The sequence below is a fragment of the Molossus molossus genome, unplaced genomic scaffold, assembly GCF_014108415.1.
Source record: "Molossus molossus isolate mMolMol1 unplaced genomic scaffold, mMolMol1.p scaffold_m16_p_2, whole genome shotgun sequence".
In the NCBI taxonomy this organism is placed as follows: domain Eukaryota; kingdom Metazoa; phylum Chordata; class Mammalia; order Chiroptera; family Molossidae; genus Molossus; species Molossus molossus.
The window spans coordinates 68,126,539-68,146,711 of NW_023425355.1; the positions used below are offsets into that span (position 1 = coordinate 68,126,539).

The window sequence follows — 20,173 nt, forward strand, 5'->3', positions numbered from 1 at the left end:
ATGTGGAGAAAAGGCAACCCTTGTGCACTATTGATGGGAATGCAGATTGTTGAAGCCCTGTGGGAAACAGTATGAAGGTTCCTCAAAAAGTAAAAAATGGAACTGCCTTATGACCTAGCAATTCTACTTCTGGATATATATCCAAAGAAACTCAAGAAACACATTTTAAAGAATATATACACCCCTATGTTTGTCACAGCATTATTTATAATAGCCAAGCTATGGAAGCAGCCCAGGTGCCTTTCAATAGATGAGTGTATAAAACACCTGTGGTACATATATACAATGGAATGCTACTCATCCATAAAAAAGAACAAAATTTTACTATTTGTGACAGCATGGATGGGCCTAGAGGATATGTCAATCAGAGAAACACAAACACCATATAACTTTACTTATATGTGGAATACCAAAAACAGTATGAAGAAACAAACAAAACAGGAACATAGATACATAGAGCAGGCTGATGGTTGTCAGAAGGGAAGGGAGTTGAGGGACAGGGTGAAAAAGGTGAAGGAGCTGAGTACAGATCTGCAATTATAGACTAGTCAAGGGGATATAAAATACAACATAAGAATTATAGTCATTAATATTGTAATAATAATGTATGATGCCACTGGGTACAGGAAATATCAGGGTGAACACTTGGTAACATATATGATTATCTAACCACTATACTGTATACCTGAAATTGATACAAAATAATATTGAATGCAACCTGTAGTTCAAAAAATTAAATATCTATAAAAAAACATGAGAAGACCAACATGGTGGCAGGCAAGACCAGAGTGAGGGTGAGAGTGAGTGAGTGATTGAGCATGTGTGGGAGAGTATACATGTGTATGAGTGTTGGTAGGCATCTGCTTGTCATTGGGGTAAACCAGGGCAGGCCGTTAGGGCACACCGGGTGGAGGGAGCTGCCAGCTGCAAAAATGGCACTCTTCACCCTGGCACTTCTCTTATCTAGGGATCAGAGAGTGCACAATATTGGAGTACCCATAGAGTCCTCCTTCAGAGGAAGCTGCAGGGAATGGCAGAAACCCAGTGCCAGGAAGCCACAGACAGGTGTGTGCAGCCTCACCATCTCCCATGGGACACGCCAGCAGCCAATGCCCTCATTGCCACCACATGGCCCATCAGTAGGAGAGGGCCCCACAGCCCCCACGCACCATCAGCATCAGAGGGATGTGCCACCCCCCTCAGAACTCACCACCAGGCGAGAGCTGCCAGTATTACTGTACCCATGAGGTGCCTGCACTGTAGGCCCCACCCCAAGCAGAGAGCCACAGTACTCCCCACCAGTCTCAGCAGAGAGCCAAAGAACCTACTGCCACCACCACTGAGAGCCACTAGTGCCCCCAGATGACTGGATTGGTTCCAAGATCTGGAATACATGATCCCAGTGATCCACTACCCCTGGACACATCGACCTGACCCTGCAACCGGGCCTGCCCCACCTGGCCTCACACCACCAGAATGATAAAATGGTGAGACAAAGAAACAACACCCAAATGAAAAAAAACTGAAGAAATTGTCACTAAAGGAGCTAAATTAAATGGAGGAAAGCAATTTATCAGGTAAAGAATTCAAAGTAATGGTTATAAGGGTACTCAAACAACTTGGTGAGAATTAGAAGCAACACAATAAGAATTGTAAAGAACACAGTGGAAATTACATCAGCATCAAAAGAGAGGTACAAGCTATGAATAAAAATCAAGTGGAAATGAAGAATGACATAGTGGAAATAAAAAAATATTCTGGAAGGATTCAATAGTATATAAGAAGAAGCTGAAGACCAAATCAGCATATTAGAAGACAAGGTAGAGAAAAACACCCAAATAGAGCAGCAAATAAGGGAAAAATTAAAAATCAGCAGAATTGAAGGGAGCTTTGGAACAACACAAAATGTAACAACATTAGAATCACGGGGGTACCAGAAGGAGAAAAATTAGAGAAAGAAATAGAGAACCTCTTTGAAGGAATAATGACAGAAAACATCCCTAACCTGGTGAACATAAAAGTTACACAAGTCCAGGAAACACAGAGAGACTGAGTCAAGATGAACCCAAAAAGACCCACTCTTAGATACATCATAATTAAAATGGCAAACAATAAAGACAAAGAAAGAATCTTAAAGGCAGTGAGAGAGACACACAAAAAAAATTACCTACAAGGGAGCTCCCATTAGATTGTCAGCTTATTTCTCAATACAAACACTGCAGGCCAGAAGGGAGTGGCATGAAGTGTACAAATTAATGAAAAGCAAGTGAATGAATCCAAGGCTACTCTACACAGCAAGACTATCATTTGAAATTGAAGGTGAAATAAAGAGCTTTGCAGACCAAAAAAAAAAAAAAGCTAAAAGAATTTACTATAACCAAACAAATAATGCAAGAAGTGAGAAATGCTAAAGGGACTGATGTAAGAAGAAAAAGAGAGAGGGAGAGAGAGAGAGAACACAGGCATAAAGAATAAAAATGGCAGCAAATAAGTGCCTATCAATAATAATGTTAAATATAAATGGCTTAAATACTCCAATACAAAGATATAGGATAGTGGAATGTATAAAACATGACCCAGATATAGGCTGTCTACAAGAGTCCCATCCCAGAACAAAAGACTCACACAGGATAAAAGTGAAGGGATGGAAAACATTTTTTTCCATGCAAATGTAAAGGAAAACAAAAACTGGGTAGCATTACTCATAGCTGATCAAATAGACTTCAAAATAAAGGTCATAGTAAGAGACAAAGAAGGGTATTACATAATATTAAATGGATCAATCTAACAAGAGAAAATAATGCTGATAAACATATATGCACAGAATATAGGAGCAACAAATTATATAATAAAACTTCTGAAGGACTTTGAGGGAGAGATTAAGAGCAACACAATCATAGTAGGGGAGCTTAACAACCCACTGACATCACTGTCTAAAACTTCTAGACAAAAAAAATTAACAAAGATACAGAAACCCTAAATGACACATTAAGTCAGATTGATTTAATTGATATTTTACAGAATATTCCACACCAAAGTTGCATAATATACATTCTTTTCAAGTGCACACAGGACAATCTCAAAGACAGACCTCATGTTAGGTCATTAACTAAGTCTCTACAAGCTCAAGAAGATTGAAATTGTATCAAGCATCTTCTCAGATCACAATTGCATGAAACTAGAAATAAATTACAATAACTCAAAAACGTTAAAACATATGGAGGCTAAACAGCATGTTATTAAACAATGAACGAGTTACCAATGAGATCAAGGAAGAAATAAAAAAATTCCTGGAAACTAATGAAAATGAACACAAAACAACAAAGTCTATGGGACACAGCAAAAGCAGTCCTGTGAGGGAAGTTCACAGCATTACAGTCCTACTTCAAAAAAACAAAAAATGAACCCAAAACAGAATTAGCAGAAAGAAGGAAATAATAAACATCAGAGACAAGAAAAAATATATACAAAAGATCAATGAGTCCGGCTGGTGTGGCTCAGTACTTGGGTGTTGACCCATGCACCAGGAAGTCGCTGGTTCAATTCCCAGTCAGGAAACATGCCCAGGTGGTGGGCCCAATCCCCAGTGGGGGGCATGCAGGAGGTGGCTAATCAATGTTCTCTCTCATCAATGTATCTATCTCTCTCTCTCCCTCTCACTTCCTCTCTCGCTAAAATCAATAAAAGAAAAAAAATAAATAAAATAAATAAAAAAGATCAACGAAACCAAGAGCTGGTTCTTTGAAAAGATAAACAAGATTCAACCTTTAGCCAGAATCACCAAGAAACAAAAAGAGAGGACCCAAATAAATAAAATCAGACACAAAAGAGCTGATGCAACAACAGACAGCACAGAATTAAAAGTATTGTAAGAAAATACTATGAACAATTATATGGCAACAAATTGGACAACCTAGGTGAAATGGACAAAGTCATACAATTATAGGGTCTTCAAAAACTCAGCCGGGAAGAGTCAGAAAACCTGAATAGACCAACAACAACTTAGAAAATGAAAGCAGTAATCAATAAACTCCCAGCAAACTAAAGCCTTGGTGTGGACGGCTTCACAGGGGAGTTTTACCAAACATTCAAAGAAGAACTAACACTTATTCTCCTCAAACTATTACAAAAGTTAAGGGGCAGGAAGACTTCCAAGCTCTTTGTTCTGAGGTCAGCAAAATCCTAATTCCAACACTAGATAAAGACACTACCAAAAAAAAAAAAAAAAAGGAAATTACAGATCAATATCCCTGAATAACAAGACAGCAAAATCCTCAACAAAATATTAGCAAATCGAATCCAGCAATATATTTTTAAAAAATTATTCACCACAACCATGTCAGATTTATCCAAGAGATGCAAGGCAGGTACAATATTCACAAGTTCATAATTGTGATACACCACATAAACAAAATGAAAGGTAAAAATCATATAATAACATCAATAGACGCTGATAAAGCATTGGACAAAATTCAGCACCATTTTTGATAAAAAGTAGAAATAGAAGGATCGTACCGCAACATAATAATGGCCATATATGATAAACCTGCAGTCAACATCCTACTCAATGGGCTAAAACTAAAAGCCTTTCCCTAAAGAACAGGAACAAGACAGTGATGTCCAGTTTCAATACACTTATTCAACAAAGAAATGGAATTCTTAGCCACAGTTATCAGACAAGAAGAAACATAAAAGTTATCCAAATTGGAAAGGAGAAAGTGAAACTGTCATTATTCACAGATAACATGATATTGTACATAGAAAACCATAAAGACTCCAGCAAAATACTACTATATTTAATAAATGAATTTAGAAAAACAGCAGGATACAAAATTAACATACAGAAATCAATGGTATTTTTATATACCAATAATAAGTACAAAGGGAAAATAAATCCCATTTGTTATCACAACAAAAAAAAATAAGAAACCTAGGAATAAACTTAACTGAGTAGGTAAAAGACCTGTTCTCAGAAAACTAAAGAACAATTAAAAAAGAAATAGAGGAAGATATATATAAAAAAAAAAGGAAACATATACCATGCACATAGATCAGAAGAATCAACATCATTAAAATGTCCATACCAACCAAAAGAATCTAGATTCAGTGCAATACCTATTAAAATACCAATGGCATATTTCACAGATCTAGAGCAAATAATGCAAATGTATATATTGAACTAAAAAAGACCCTGAATAGCCACAGCAATTTGGAGAAAGAAGAACAATGTTGGAGGGATCACAAGTCCAGATATGAGATTACACTATAAAGCCATTATAATCAAGAGAGCCTGGTACTGGCACAAGAACAGGAAAAAAGATCAATGGAACAGAACAGAGAACCCAGATATGGACCCAAGCCATCATGCTCAATTAATATTTGAAAAAGGAGGTAAGAGCATGCAAAGGAGTAAAGACAGTCTCTTCAATAAATGGTGCTGGGAAAATTGGACAGCTATATGCAAAAAAATGAAACAAGACCACAAACTTTGCCACACACAATATATTCAAAATGGATAAAATACTTAAATGTAAATCATGAAACCATAAAAATACTATGAGAAAATGTAGGCAGCAAAACCTCAGATATCATACATAGCAGAATAGCAGAATTTTTACTGATACATCGTTTAGGGCAAGAGAAACAAAGGAGAAAATTAATAAATGGGACTGCATGTAACTGTAAAGCTTCTGCACAGTAAAAGAAACCAGCATCAAAATGAAAAGGGAACCCACTGCATGGGAGAGCATATTTGCCAATGATACATCAAATAAAGGTTTCATTTCCAAATTATATAAAGTACTCATACAACTCTATTAAAGGAAGACAAACAATCCAATTAAAAAATGGGCAGAGGACCTGAATAGACACATCTCCAAAGAGGATATAAAATGGCCAAGAGACATATAAAAAATGGTCAACATCACTAATCACCAGAGAGATGCGAATGAAAATGTCCATGAGGTATTACCTCACACCTGTCAGAATGGCTGCCATCAACAAATCCTCAAACAACAAGTGTTGGCGAGGGTGTGGAGAAAAGGGGACTCTAGTACACTGCTGGTGGGAATGCAGACTGTTGCAGCCACTATGGAAAACAATATGATGTTTCCTCAAAAAATTAAAAATTATCTGCTATTCGACTCAGTGATCCCACTTCTAGGAATATATCCTAAGAAGCCTGAAACACCAATCAGAAAGAATATATGCATCCCGGAGACCGAAAAATGGCGGCGGAGTGAACGGAGCTACACAGACCGTCTCCCAGGACCAAATTGGAATTACAACTATAACACAGACAAATTGACGGAAAAAGCAACAGAAAAGCAGCTTGCTAGGACCATACAACAAGGGACACGGACTCCATCCCGGTAGGCTTGCAAAGGCTCAAGACGGGGCTGGGGGCCCACGGTCGGTCTGCAGCTCGGCAGCAGCCTTAGCTGGGAGCAGCGCCCTCGGGTTACACTCCCAGGTGGCTCCACAGCACAGAGCCCGGACAGAGGCTAAAACAGCCACAGCCACTCACCTTGGGCTCCAACGGAGGGAGGGCAGACAGGACTGGAACTGTGTCGGGACACTCGGGATCTGGAGGGCGCTCAGATCTTTGGCGGAGTGCAGCCACTCAGGACTGTGGCCACATTGCTCCTTCCCAGGGCTCTGAGGAGAGGCAGCAGCCCCTCCCTCGGAGATCCAACCCCACCCTGTGGGCCATTGAAGTGCTAATTGAGGCTCACTAACAACCAGCATCTGCCCCACCCTTGTGAAAGCCCCTTGGCTGAGCACCAGAGGGAGTTTTTCAATCAACTGACAACCCAAAACTCATCAAGTAACCTAGACTGCTAGCCTCTTGGCAAACAGCTACAGGATAACAGTACATTTCCTGGGCTGGCAACTTTAACCAGGAAAGTAAGACTTGACAGTGGTGTTCAACGTGGGTCCTCCCTCGCTCATCTAAACACAGGAGAGGGAGCCACAAACAGCAGAACACCAACACCCACAGGGAGAACTTGACAGGCTCCAAAGCCCACAGTGATCGCCAAAATGGTGAAACACAGAAACAGAAGCCAAATGAAAGAGCAAGACACCTCCACCGAAGATGAGATCAATGTGGAGCAAATAGGCATGTTAACAGAGCTAGAATTCAGAGCCATGATCTTGAGGAAGCTGAACAGCATGAGTAAGGACATAGAGACACTGAAAATAAGCCAATTGGAAATTAAAAAGCCAATTGGAAATTAAAAACCAACAAGAAGAGATAAAAAATGACATATCCGAAATGAAAAACACATTGGAAGGTTTAAAAAGCAGAGTAGCCCTGGCCAGTTGGCTCAGCGGTTAGAGCCTCGGCCTGCGGTCCGGAGAGACCCGGGTTCGGTTCCCGCTAAGGGCACGTACTTCGGTTGCAGTTTGTCCCCGGCCCTGGTTGGTCGTGCGGGTGGCAGCCACTCGATGTGTCCCTTCACGTCGATGTTTCTCTCTCTCTTCCTTCCTCTCTCTCCCTCCCACTCTATCTGTACAAAAAATGGAAAAATATCCTCGGGTGAGGATAAAAAAAAAATAAAAAATAAATAAATAAATAAAAAGCAGAGTAGGGGAAGCTGAGGACCGGATCAGTAAATTAGAAGACAGGGTAGAAAAAATCAACCAATCAGAAAAACAAAAGGAAAAAACTATTAAAAAACAGGAAGACAGCTTAAGAGAACTATGGGACACCTGAAAACGTAATAATATTCACATCATAGGAGTCCATGAAGAAGAAAATGAGCAAGGGTTAGAGAATATATTAAAAAAAAATAGTGAGAGAAAACTTCCCTAATTTGGTGAAGGAAGAAGGTATTCAAGTTCAAGAAGCACAGAGAGTCCCAAGTAAGAAGAACCCAAACAGGCCCACACCAAGACACATAGTAATTAAAATGCCACAAATTAAAGACAAAGAGAGAATCCTACAAGCAGCAAGAGATAAGCAACAGGTTACCTACAAAGGGAACCCCATAAGGCTCTCAGCTGACTTCTCACAAGAAACACTCCAGGCCAGAAGGGAATGGCATGAAGTAATCAAAGTCATGAAAAACAAGAATCTGAATCCAAGACTACTCTACCCAGCAAGGCTATCATTCAAAATAGAAGATCAAATAAAGAGCTTCCCAGACAAAAAAAAGCTAAGGGAATACATTAGCACCAAACCAGCACTGCAACAAATGTTAAAAGGACTGCTGTAATTAGCAGTAGAAATGGAAAGAAAAATAGAACCACACTAAACAAAAATGGCAATAAATAAGTACATATCAATAATCACCTTAAACGTAAATGGATTGAATGCTCCCATAAAAAGACACAGAGTAGCTGATTGGATAAGAAAGCATGACTCATCTATATGTTGCTTACAAGAGACCCACCTCTCAACAAAAGACTCACATAGGTTGAAAGTGAAGGGATGGAAAAAAATTTTCCAAGCAAATGGAAAGCAAAAAAAGGCTGGGATAGCAATTCTCATATCTGATAAAATAGATTTCAAAATGAAGACCATAAATAGAGACAAAGACGGCCACTACATAATATTGAAAGGATCTATCCAACAGGAAGATATAACCTTGATAAACATATATGCACCCAATAGAGGAGCACCAAAATATATTAAAAATCTTCTGGAGGACTTCCAAGGAGAAATCGACAACAATACAATCATAGCAGGGGACTTCAACACCCCGTTGACAGCACTGGATAGATCCTCTAGGCAAAAAATTAGCAAGGAAACAGAGACTCTAAATGAAGCACTAGACCAAATGGATTTAATAGATATCTACAGAGAATTACACCCCAAAACTACAGAATACACATTCTTCTCAAGTGCACATGGGACATTCACAAAGATAGACCACATGATAGGACACAAACTACATCTCTACAAGTTCAAGAAGATTGAAATCATATCAAGCATCTTCTCAGATCACAATGGCATGAAACTAGAAATCAATTGCAACAAGAACATGCAAAGACATTTCAACACATGGAGGCTAAATAGCATGTTATTAAACAATGAATGGGTCACCGAGGAGATCAAGGAAGAAATTAAAAACTTCCTGGAAACCAATGAAAATGAACACACAACAACACAAAATCTATGGGATGCAGCGAAAGCAGTTCTGAGAGGGAAGTTCATAGCACTACAGGCCTACCTCAAAAACAAGAAAAATTTCTAATTGACTGTCTAACCTCACAACTTAAAGAATTAGAAAGCAAACAAAAAGAAAACCCCAGAGCAAGTAGAAGGAAGGAAATAGTAAAGATAAGAGCACAAATAAATGACATAGAGTAAAAAAACAATTTAAAGGATCAATGAAACAAAGAGTTGGTTTTTCGAAAAGATAATCAAGACTGATGGACCCTTAGCTAGACTCACCAAGAAACAAAGAGAGAGAACCCAAATACACAAAATCAGAAATGAAAGAGGAGAAGTAACAACCAACACCATGGAAATACAAAAGATCGTTAACAACTACTATGAACAACTATATGGCAACAAATTCGACAATCTAAGCGAAATGGACAAATTTCTAGAAACACACAGTCTCCCAAAACTCTTCCCGGAAGAGATAGAAAACTTGAACAGACCAATAACAACTAAAGAAATTGAAGAGGTAATCAAGACTCTCCCAGCAAACAAAAGCCCAGGCCCAGATGGTTTCACGGGGGAGTTTTACCGAACATTCAAAAAAGAACTAACACCCATTCTCCTCAAACTATTTCAAAAAATTAAAGAAGAAGGAAGACTTCCAAACACGTTCTATGAGGCCAGCATAATTCTAATTCCAAAACCAGAAAAAGGCACTATGAAGAAAGAAAACTACAGGACAATATCCCTGATGAACATAGACGCCAAAATCCTGAACAAAATATTAGCAAATTGGATCCAGAAATACATCAAAAAAATTATTCACCATGACCAAGTGGGATTCATCCCAGGGATGCAAGGCTGGTACAATATTCGCAAATCAATAAATGTGATATACCACATAAACAAAATGAGGAATAAAAACCACATGATCATATCAATAGATGCTGAAAAAGCATTCGACAAAATCCAGCATCCATTTCTGATAAAAACACTCAGCAATGTAGGAATAGAGGGATCATATCTCGACATAATAAAGGCCATATATGAAAGACCTACAGCCAACATCATACTCAATGGACAGAAACTAAAAACATTTCCATTAAGAACAGGAACAAGACAGGGATGTCCACTTTCACCACTCTTATTTAACATTGTACTGGAAGTCTTAGCCACAGCAATCAGACATGAAGAAAAAATAAAAGGGATCCAAACTGGAAAGGAGGAAGTGAAACTGTCATTATTTGCAGATGACATGATATTGTACATAGAAAACCCTAAAGACTCCATCAAAAATCTATTAGACTTAATAAATGAATTTGGCAAAGTAGCAGGATACAAAATTAACGTGAAGAAATCGACGGCATTCTTGTACATCAATGATGAACTCACAGAAAGAGAAACTGAAAAAACAATCCCATTTACCATCACTCCAAAAATATTACGATACCTAGGAATAAACTTAACCAAAGAAGTAAAGGACCTATTTGCTGAAAACTACAGGTCATTGAAAAAAGAAATAGAGGAAGATATAAAATAGTGGAAGCACATACCCTGTTCATGGATTGGAAGAATTAACATCATTAAAATGCCCATACTACCCAAAGCAATCTATAGATTCAATGCAATCCCCATCAAAATACCAACGACATATTTCATAGAACTAGAACAAATACTTCAAAAGTTCATATGGAACCAAAAAAGACCCCGAATAGCCACAGCAATCTTGAAAAAGAAGAACAAAGTTGGAGGGATCACAATACCAGATATCAGGTTATACTACAAAGCGACTGTAACCAAAACAGCCTGGTACTGGCACAAGAACAGGCATATAGACCAGTGGAACAGAACTGAAAACCCAGAAATGGACCCAAGGCAATACGCTCAATTAATATTTGACAAAGGTGGCAAGAGCATACAGTGGAGTAAAGACAGCCTCTTTAATAAATGGTGTTGGGAAAATTGGACAGCTACATGCAAAAAAATGAAACTAGACCATCAACTTACACCATACACAAAAATAAACTCAAAATGATAAAAGACTTAAATGTGACCCGTGAATACATAAAAATTCTAGAAGAAAATGTAGGCAACAAAATTTCGGACATCATACAGAGCAGAATTTTCAATGATACATCACCTAAGGCAACAGAAATAAAGGAGAAAATGAACACATGGGACTACATCAAACTAAAAAGCTTCTGCACAGCAAAAGAAACAATCATCAAAATGATAAGGCAACCCACTGTATGGGAGAACATCATTGCCAATGATGTATCAGATAAGGGGTTAATTTCCAATATATATAGAGTGCTCATACAACTCCACAAAAGGAAGACAAAGAACCCAATTAAAAAATGGGCAGAGGAGCTGAATAGACACCTCTCCAAACAGGACATACAAATGGCCAAGAGACATATGAAGAAATGCTCAACATCACTAATCATCAGAGAGATGCAAATTAAAACAACAATGAGGTATCACCTCACACCTGTCAGAATGGCCGCCATCAACAAATCATCAAACAACAAGTGTTGGCGAAGGTGTGGAGAAAAGGGGACTCTAATACACTGCTGGTGGGAATGCAGACTGGTGCAGCCGCTATGGAAAACAATATGGTGCTACCTCAAAAATTAAAAATTGAACTTCCATTTGACCCAGTGATCCCACGGCTGGGAATATACCCTAAGAAGCCTATAACACCATTAGGAAGAATATATGTATCCCCATGTTCATAGCAGCACTATTTACAATAGCTAAGATCTGGAAACAGCCCAAGTGTCCACCAGTAGACGAATGGATAAAAAAGCTGTGGTACATATACACAATGGAGTACTATGCAGCGGTAAGAAAGAAAGATCTCTTATCCTTTGAGACGACATGGAGGGACCTGGAAAGTATTATCCTAAGTGAAAGAAGCCAAGCAGAAAAAGACAAATATCACATGATCTCACTTATATACGGAATATAATGAACATAACAGTCTGAGAAATACAGTAGACCCAGACACATGGAAGTAGGGCACAGACTGACATCCCTCAGAAGAGGGGATGGGGGGCGGGGAGGGTGGGAAGAGATAAACCACAGAACTTATATGCATGTATGCATGACCAATGGACATGGACAACTAAGCCGGGGACAGGGTGGAGGTGGGGTGGGATGGGGGGTGCCAATGGGGTAAAAAGATAAAATATCTGTAACAAAAAAATAAATAAAAATTCATTATAAAAAAAAAAAAAGAATATATGCATCCCTATCCTCATAGAAGCGCTATTTATAATAGCTAAGATGTGGAAACAATCCAAGTGTCCATCAGTAAATGAGTGGATAAAAAGGCTGTGGCATATTTACACAGTAAATACTATGCAGCTGTAAGAAAGATCTCTTACACTTTGAGACCATAAAGGGATCTGGAGAATATTATGCTTAAGCAAAATAAGACAGTCAGAGAAAAACAAGTACCACATGTTCTCATTTATTTGTGGAATATAATGAACTCAATAAACTGTCAAATAAAATAGATCCAGAGACATGGATGTAGGGAACAGACAGACTAACCTCAGAGGGAATGGGGTAGTGGGATGGGAAGTGATAAACTAAAGAATTTATATGCATATAGGCAAAACCTATGGATGAAGACAACAGTTCGATGAAGGTGGGGAGGAGGGGGTCAATGGGGGATAAAAGGGGGACATCTGTAATACTTTCAACAATAAAGATAAATTTAAAATAAAATAAAATATGCTCAATATCATGTCATTTGTAAATTTTAAATTAAAATAAAAAAGAGAGAACATTACACAGGTATTAGAATAGCTAAAATTCATTACACTGACAGTAGCAAATGCTAACAATTATGTGGAGCAACATTGGTGGTGGGAATGGAATATACAACCATTGTGGAAGTTTCTTACAAAACTAAACATCCTCTGGTTGCCAGAGTCGAGAGGAGTTAGGGGACTGGGTGAAAAAGGTGAAGGGATAGAGAAGTACAGATTGGTAGTCACAAAAAAATCATGGGGATATAAGTACAGCATAGGGAATGTAGTCAATAATATTGTAATAACTAAGGATTGTGTCAGATGGGTAGTGGAAATATTGAGGGGAGCACTTTATAAAGTAATGACTGTCTAACCACTATGCTGTACACCTGGAACTAATACAAAGTAATATTGAATATAAACTGTAATTGAAAAAATTAAAAATTAAAAAAAATAACTGAATGTTCTCTCACCATGTGATCCAGCAATTGCAATCCTAGTTATTTACCCAATGTATTTGAAAACTTGTGTTCACACAAAAATTCACACAAGAATATTCATAGTAACTTACTTATATCACCCACCCAAAACTGGAAACGAGCAAGGTATACTTCAGTGGAATAAATTCATAAAGAGTGGTATATCCATACAATGGAATACTATTTAGCAATAAAAAGAAATGAGCTATCAAGTCACCAAGAGACATGGAGGAATCCTAAATGTCTATTACTAAGTGAAAGAAGCCAATCTTAAAATTCTATACACTGTATGATGACAACTATTCGACATTCTCTAAACAGCAAAACTATGGAGACACTAAAAATACCACTGATTACCAGGGATTTGGGGTTGGGGGGAGAGCAAGAAGAGGGTGAATACTATAGGTGAAGCTGAGAAGGCAAGCCATGTGCAGTCCCTTAAGCAGTGCAGAGATCCCGCACCTGGCTTTTGTAATTCCTGTACATCTGCCAACCATCTAAACTACAGTGGAACTAGAAGGCCCCCAAATACCTGGAGGCTTATCATGTATAAAAGGCGGCTGGAATCTTGGCTCAGGGCTCAGCCTTTGGCGGTCACTGCACTGAGACAGCACAAGTGCGAATTAAACAGTCCTTTTATAACTTATTCACACCCACCAAATTTCTGTCACACATTTTGTTTGGCTGGGAAGCCAACAGCCATGCTGGCCACTGTTGAGCCACTTGAGCAACTGTTGTCGAAGGGAAGGAGCCATTAATTTTGGGCCCCCATGATGGAAAGGAAGGCCCGCCACCAGTGATTTCACTGGACCCTGACCCTCGCTGGGCCCAACTGTAGTCAGCCACCGCTGGGCTCAAACGGACTCTGGGGAGGATAGAAAAGCTTGCCAGGACATTAGATCTGTATGAGTCCCCAGGGACCCAGGAGCGAGTTTAGGCCCACCTCTAAGGCTGAAGGGAAGCATGATCATCTCCCAGGTGGCATAGACGCCACACAGGATAGGGAATTCTTGGGTGGAAGTTTAAATTCTGTGTGATTGTGTGTGTAAATGACCATGCTTTACAACGCCTGTTACGGAGCCTGCGTAAGTCCCAACCTGCACATCCGTGGTGACCTCATATGGCTAAGGGTAGTATCAGGTTCACTGGGACATTTGTCTCCACCAGTGAACCTGATCCAAGTCAGGGATTTATACTGACCTGCATATGCCAAGAGGCACCTAAATCCCCGCAAGGGGAGCGGCCAGGAGGACAAAACGAGAGTTTCCTCCTGTTTGTCTTGCAACACTGTTCACTGGGAGGTTTGCTTAACCATTTTAGATATCATTGTGGAGGGAAGTGCCTCTAAACCCACTGTTCTGAAATGTATAATAAAGAAGTTTATAAAGGGGTTCTCAGGAGATTATGGGGTCAAACAGACCCACCAAAATTGTACACCCTCTGTGAATTAGAATGGCCCACCTTTAGCATGGAATAGCCCTCTGAAGGCATCCTTGATGTCCCCACAGCCACCTAAGATGACGGCCATCTGACCAATTTCTCGACATAGACCAGTGGTTGGAAATAGCCCAAATCAGGCCTCCTTGGGCTGTTACTAGTCAGGGACAGTGTAAGGCCCTCATGGCACAAGGTTAAAGGAAGACTCCATGGAGAATTAAGGGGCCTCTTATATTACAAAGGAACTCAGAAGAGGCCCCTCCACTGCTATTGTCATATGTCCTGTTACCTAAGGATGGGGAACCTCACCTGCCTGACAGCCTACCTCCATCTGTCTCACCCCTACACCCTGCCACTGCATTGCTGGATCCAGGATCACCAGAGCCAGTGGGAAGATATCTCAGGTCAGTGACCCAGGGACCAAAATCCCCAGCAGCAATGCAATTACCACTGCAGGAGACAAGGGGTCCACAAAGAATGGTCCTTGACAGGACCCTACAAGAGGGGGTAGCAGTCTTCCAGACTCATCACCTCACCTGGGTCAACTGTAGTGGATTGTCACAGAAGCCAGAAAGTGGCTCCAGACACTGTCACCAACTAGACATCTAGACATAGAAGCCTAGGCATAAAAGGCCTTACCTGATGAGGAGCCCTCAGGGAGACCCGCAGACACAGAGACATGGGAAAAGGCAGGAGAGAGACAGACAAAGGCACAGAGGTGAAGCCAGGGTTTGGGGCGGACAGAAAGAGGCCAGAGAAGCTGTGGGAGACAGAGGCAGAGAGAGACAAAGACACAGGAGAAGAGAGTTTGCAGGAACCTAGCCACAAGGCACCTACCCCAAACCAAGGGGCAAGTTTTCTCCATTGTTTGAAGGTCCCCAGCTCCTCTGAAACTCTGCCTCTGACCCTGGTGCTAGACCAAGCCCCAGGCTGTACAGAAGAGCTTTCCACAAAGCCAGGGTGTGAAGGATGTGGTGCTCAAACGGCCTCAGTCCCTCCCAGCTTCAGCATCCTGCCATCTCAGCCAGACCCACATCCCAGGAAGGGCTGGACAAACAGCTGGCTGTGGGGAGCCCAACCCCATCTGCTGTTCCCCACTGTAACTTTCCTGGGCTGGTGTGGCTGCTCCAGCCTCTGCTGGCCTCCCTCCTGCCCTCAGCATGGCTGGTGTGGCTCAGTGGTTGAGCACTGACCCATGCACCAAGAGGTCACCAGTTCAATTCCCAGTCAGGGCACATGCCTAGTTTGTGGGCCAAATCTTCAGTGGGGAAGCATGCAGGAGGTGGAAAAATGAGAGCCCCAACTGCCAGTGAAGAAAACCAGGGACTTCTGCTCCACCCAGGCGCTACCGGTCAGACTTAGGTTTCTAGATCACCCAACGTGCCCTGGCTGGTTTGGCTCAGCAGTTAGAGCGTCGGCCTGCGGTCCAGAGAGACCCGGGTTCGGTTCCCGCTAAGGGCACATTATCTCGGTTGCAGTTTGTCCCCGGCCCTGGTTGGGTTGCGCGGGTGGCAGCCACTCGATGTGTCCCTTTCATGTTAATGCTTCTCTCTCTCTCTCCCTCCCACTCTGTCTGAACAAAAAATGGAAAAATGTCCTCGGGTGAGGATAAAAAAAAAAGTGGAAAAAAAAAGATCACCCAAGGCAAACAAATGCTAAGGTCCAAAAAGAAAACAGGCAGTCTGCGCTACGGTTCCCACTTCCTGTCGACGGATTCAAGAATTCCTGGGAGCAGTGGGGTTCTGTCAAATATGGACACCCGGATTTTCAAAACTGGTAAAACCCTTATATCAGGCCATGAAAGGAGAAGAAAAGGTGTGTCTTGTCTGGGGCTCCAATCAAGAGAAAGTATGTACAACAATAAAGACCAAGCTCACAAAGGCACCAGCCTTAGGACTCCCAGATGTATCACAGGAGTTCATGCATGAAAACAACAGAATAGCCGTTGGAGTCCTAACCCAGGAATGTAAGCCTTGGCAGAGACTGGTAGCTTACCTTTCAAAGTAAATTGACTCTGTTGGGGCAGGCTGGTTAGTCCCCTCCAATGAGGAGGAGATTCTGTTTTCCGAAAAACTGAATGGCAGTGTCCTGACTGGTTTGGACATCCCTGCTAGGCTGTGGTACAGTTTGCCTGCGTTTGGGGAGACACTGCTGCTAGAGCTAGAGCAAGACCCAGGAGTGCGGGTTGAGGGGCTGACAGTGCAGTACCTGGGGCAGGCGCCTAAGTTTCTGGCAGGGGCACAGCCAGGCACCTACCTCACTGGCACCATCAATGGAGATCCAGACAGTGGCATCTCTGCACTGGGATGAGGGAGCCTTGTTAGGGGTGCTGCAGTGTCGGCGGATCAAACTCTACATCCAGCCCCTGGAGAGAGGCACCCCTAACTCTGCAGGTGAGCCTGAGGCGCACATCCTACTCCAAAAGAGCCCCACCAGCAGCAGGGCCCCATGTGCAACATCAAGACTCCTCCTGGGAACCCCAGACCCAGCCCCCAAAGAGCCAGGTGCTTTGCTTCCCTGAGTAGATTTGTGGAGACCCTGAGTGGCAGATGACAAGATGGCAGCATTTCATGGAGCAGGGCTGAAGCACTACCTGCTCACAGTCATGGCAGCCACACCCAAGGCCTTCTAGCATCTGAGCGTCCGCAACCCTGTCAGCTTGGTGGTGACTTGGCTAGTGATTCAAGTGCCAGGAGAGGAAGGGCCCCAGGTGGGACCCAGAGCCACCCAGACCCTGCACAGCTTCTGGACCTGGCAGCAAGGATTCAACATCCCTGAGGTCTCAGACCCATATCACTTTGCTGTTTAACCATCAGGACCTGTGTGTGGTCTCTACCTGTGACACTCTGAGCATGGCTGACATGGGCACTGTGTGTGACCCGGCTCAGAGCTGTGTACCATGTGTCAGTCTGATAGAGCCTGGGAGCACCTCTCATCATGCCATGGCTCCTGTGATGGCTCATGTGGACCCTGCAGTGCCTGCTTCATCACAGACTTCCTGGACAATGGCTATGGGCACTGTCTCTTAGACAAGCCAGAGGCTCCACTGAACCCTCACTTTCCCTGGCAAAGACTATGACGCAGACCGCCAGTGCCAGCTGAATGTTGGGCCAGACTCACACCAGTGTCCACAGCTGCTGCCACCCTGTGCTGCCCTCTGGCGCTCTGGGCATCTCAATGGTCATGCCATGTGCCAGACAAAGCATTTACCATGGGCCGATGACACCTCATGTGGGCCTTCACAGGCCTGCATGGGTGGCTGCTGCCTCCATGTGGACCAGCTCCAGGACTTTAAGATCCTATAGGCTGGTGGCTGGGGTCCTTGGGGATCCTCGGTCAGTGCTCTCGGAGCCATGGGTGTGGTGTCCAGTTATCCTTCCGGGACTGTACATGGCCCAGGAAGGATAATGGGCACAACAGAAGGGAGGGAATATAATGAAGGATGGTGGATCCTCCCAAACCACAGAATCTACGTGCCAGAACAATTAGCCCATCAGTTAGCCCTCCAACAACATGACTCACCCATCTGGGAAAAAAACCACCCTAGAAGCCTTATTAAGCCAGTACTACCTGATCATTCCATCCCTCTGTGCCTCAGTCTCCCAACGCCATCTCCTCTGTGCTCAAAACAATGCCAGACAAGGCCCCACCAGGCCCACTATGATCCAGCACTACGGTCAAGCACCCTTTGAAGATCTAGAGGTAGACTCCTCGGAAATAGGACCCAGTAGAGGAAATAAATATCTCCTGATTTTCATCTGTATTTTCTTGAGCTGAGTTGAAGCTTACCCCACACGTATGGAAAAGGCAAGAGAAGTAACCAAAGTTCTACTGAGAGACATCATCCTGAGATGTGGAATGCCATTGACTATATGATCAGACAATGGCCCAGCCTTCATGCAGAAATAGTACAGCAGGTAGCTAAAACTCTAGGCATCCAATGGAATTTGCACAGGGCCTACCAACCCCAGAGCTCAGGGAAAGTAGGACGCATGAATCAGGCCCTTAAGCAGACCATGGCAAAATTATGTCAACAAACCAACCTGCCCTGGACTGATATAATGCCCCTAGCTCTCCTGCGAGTACATTGTACCCCTTAGGCAAAGAGAGGGTTCTCCCCTTTTGAAATCTTATATGGGAGACATCCCCCACTGACTAAATTCAAAGGGGATATAAAAGAACTGGGAAATTTGAAAATCCCAAAACTACAAGAACTAGGTAAAACTATTCTTGAGGTACCTAAGTGGCTAACTGAGAGAATACCCATTTCCCTGGGAATAACTGTACACCCAAACAGACCAGGAGACCCAGTCTGGATAAAAAATTGGAAAAGGGGACTTCTCAAACCAACCTGGAAAGGGCCCTATTTAGTTCTCTCAAGGTTGCAGGTCTAAATACCTGGATGCACCACTCACAGGTGAAGGTAGCTCACCTGCAACATGACAACCAACCTGCCTGGAGAGTGACCACCAGCCAGAACAATCCTTTACAGGTCACCTTTAAGAGGACAGTGAAACCTGCTGATCAGTCTATGGCAAGCGCCTAAGAATTCTGCCAGTAGAATCGATAGTCATCTGCTGGACTGATCCCAGCACTGGACTCTGTATCCTTAGTAGCCTTACAGGATCAAGTAGACTCCTGAGCAGCAGTAGTATTATAAAATAGAAGTGAGTGAGACCTACTGATTGCTGAAATGGGAGGAATATGCTTCTTCTTAAACAAGGAATATTGCTTTTATGTTAATCAGTCAGAAATATTTAGAGACATGGCCCAGCCGTTAAAGGAATGAAGTACAAAAGACAGGAATTATCGGAATCTTGGAGTTCCTGGAGTAACGTATGGAACTTGGGTACTCCCATTAGCTGGTCCTCTCAATGTTTTTTATAGCATTCCTGTTTGGCCCTTGTATTTTCAACATGCTAACCCATTTCATTTCCTCTTGCTTAGAAACAATAAAGCTCCACATGATGCTTCAAATAAGGACCCCCAACTACTCTCCTCTGGACGGTGAAGAACTCTAGTTGTTGCATCCCTCCCCTTCAGTAGGAAGCAGTCAGAGAGATCACCGCCCCTCTCCCTCATGTGGCACTAAGGAAACTCCCTGCCCAAGATGTTCTATAAGTCTGCTAGGAGCATCTTGAGAATCAAGAGGTGGGGAAAGAGAAGGCAAGCCAGGTGCGGCCCCTTAGGCAGTGCAGAGACCCTGGCCCTGGCTTTTGTGATTCCTGTACATCTGCAAACCACCTAAATGACAGTGGAAGTAGAAGGCTCCCAAATGCCTGGAGGCTTATCATGTATAAAAGGCAGCTGGAATCTGGGCTCGGGGCTCAGCCTTTGGAGGTGATTCCACAGGAACAGCACCTGTGTGCATTAAACAGTCCCTT

The 20,173-nt window shown here is 42.3% G+C and overlaps 1 protein-coding gene and 1 pseudogene across 1 annotated transcript in view; one reads left to right on the forward strand and one right to left on the reverse strand.

Annotated features, from left to right (window-relative positions):
• The window catches only part of GPC3 (glypican 3), an 827,003-nt gene that overhangs the window by 406,682 nt on the left and 400,148 nt on the right, over positions 1 to 20,173 (reverse strand). The gene's annotated exons all lie outside the window — the stretch shown is intronic.
• On the forward strand, positions 15,469 to 18,225 carry LOC118636000 (annotated as a pseudogene).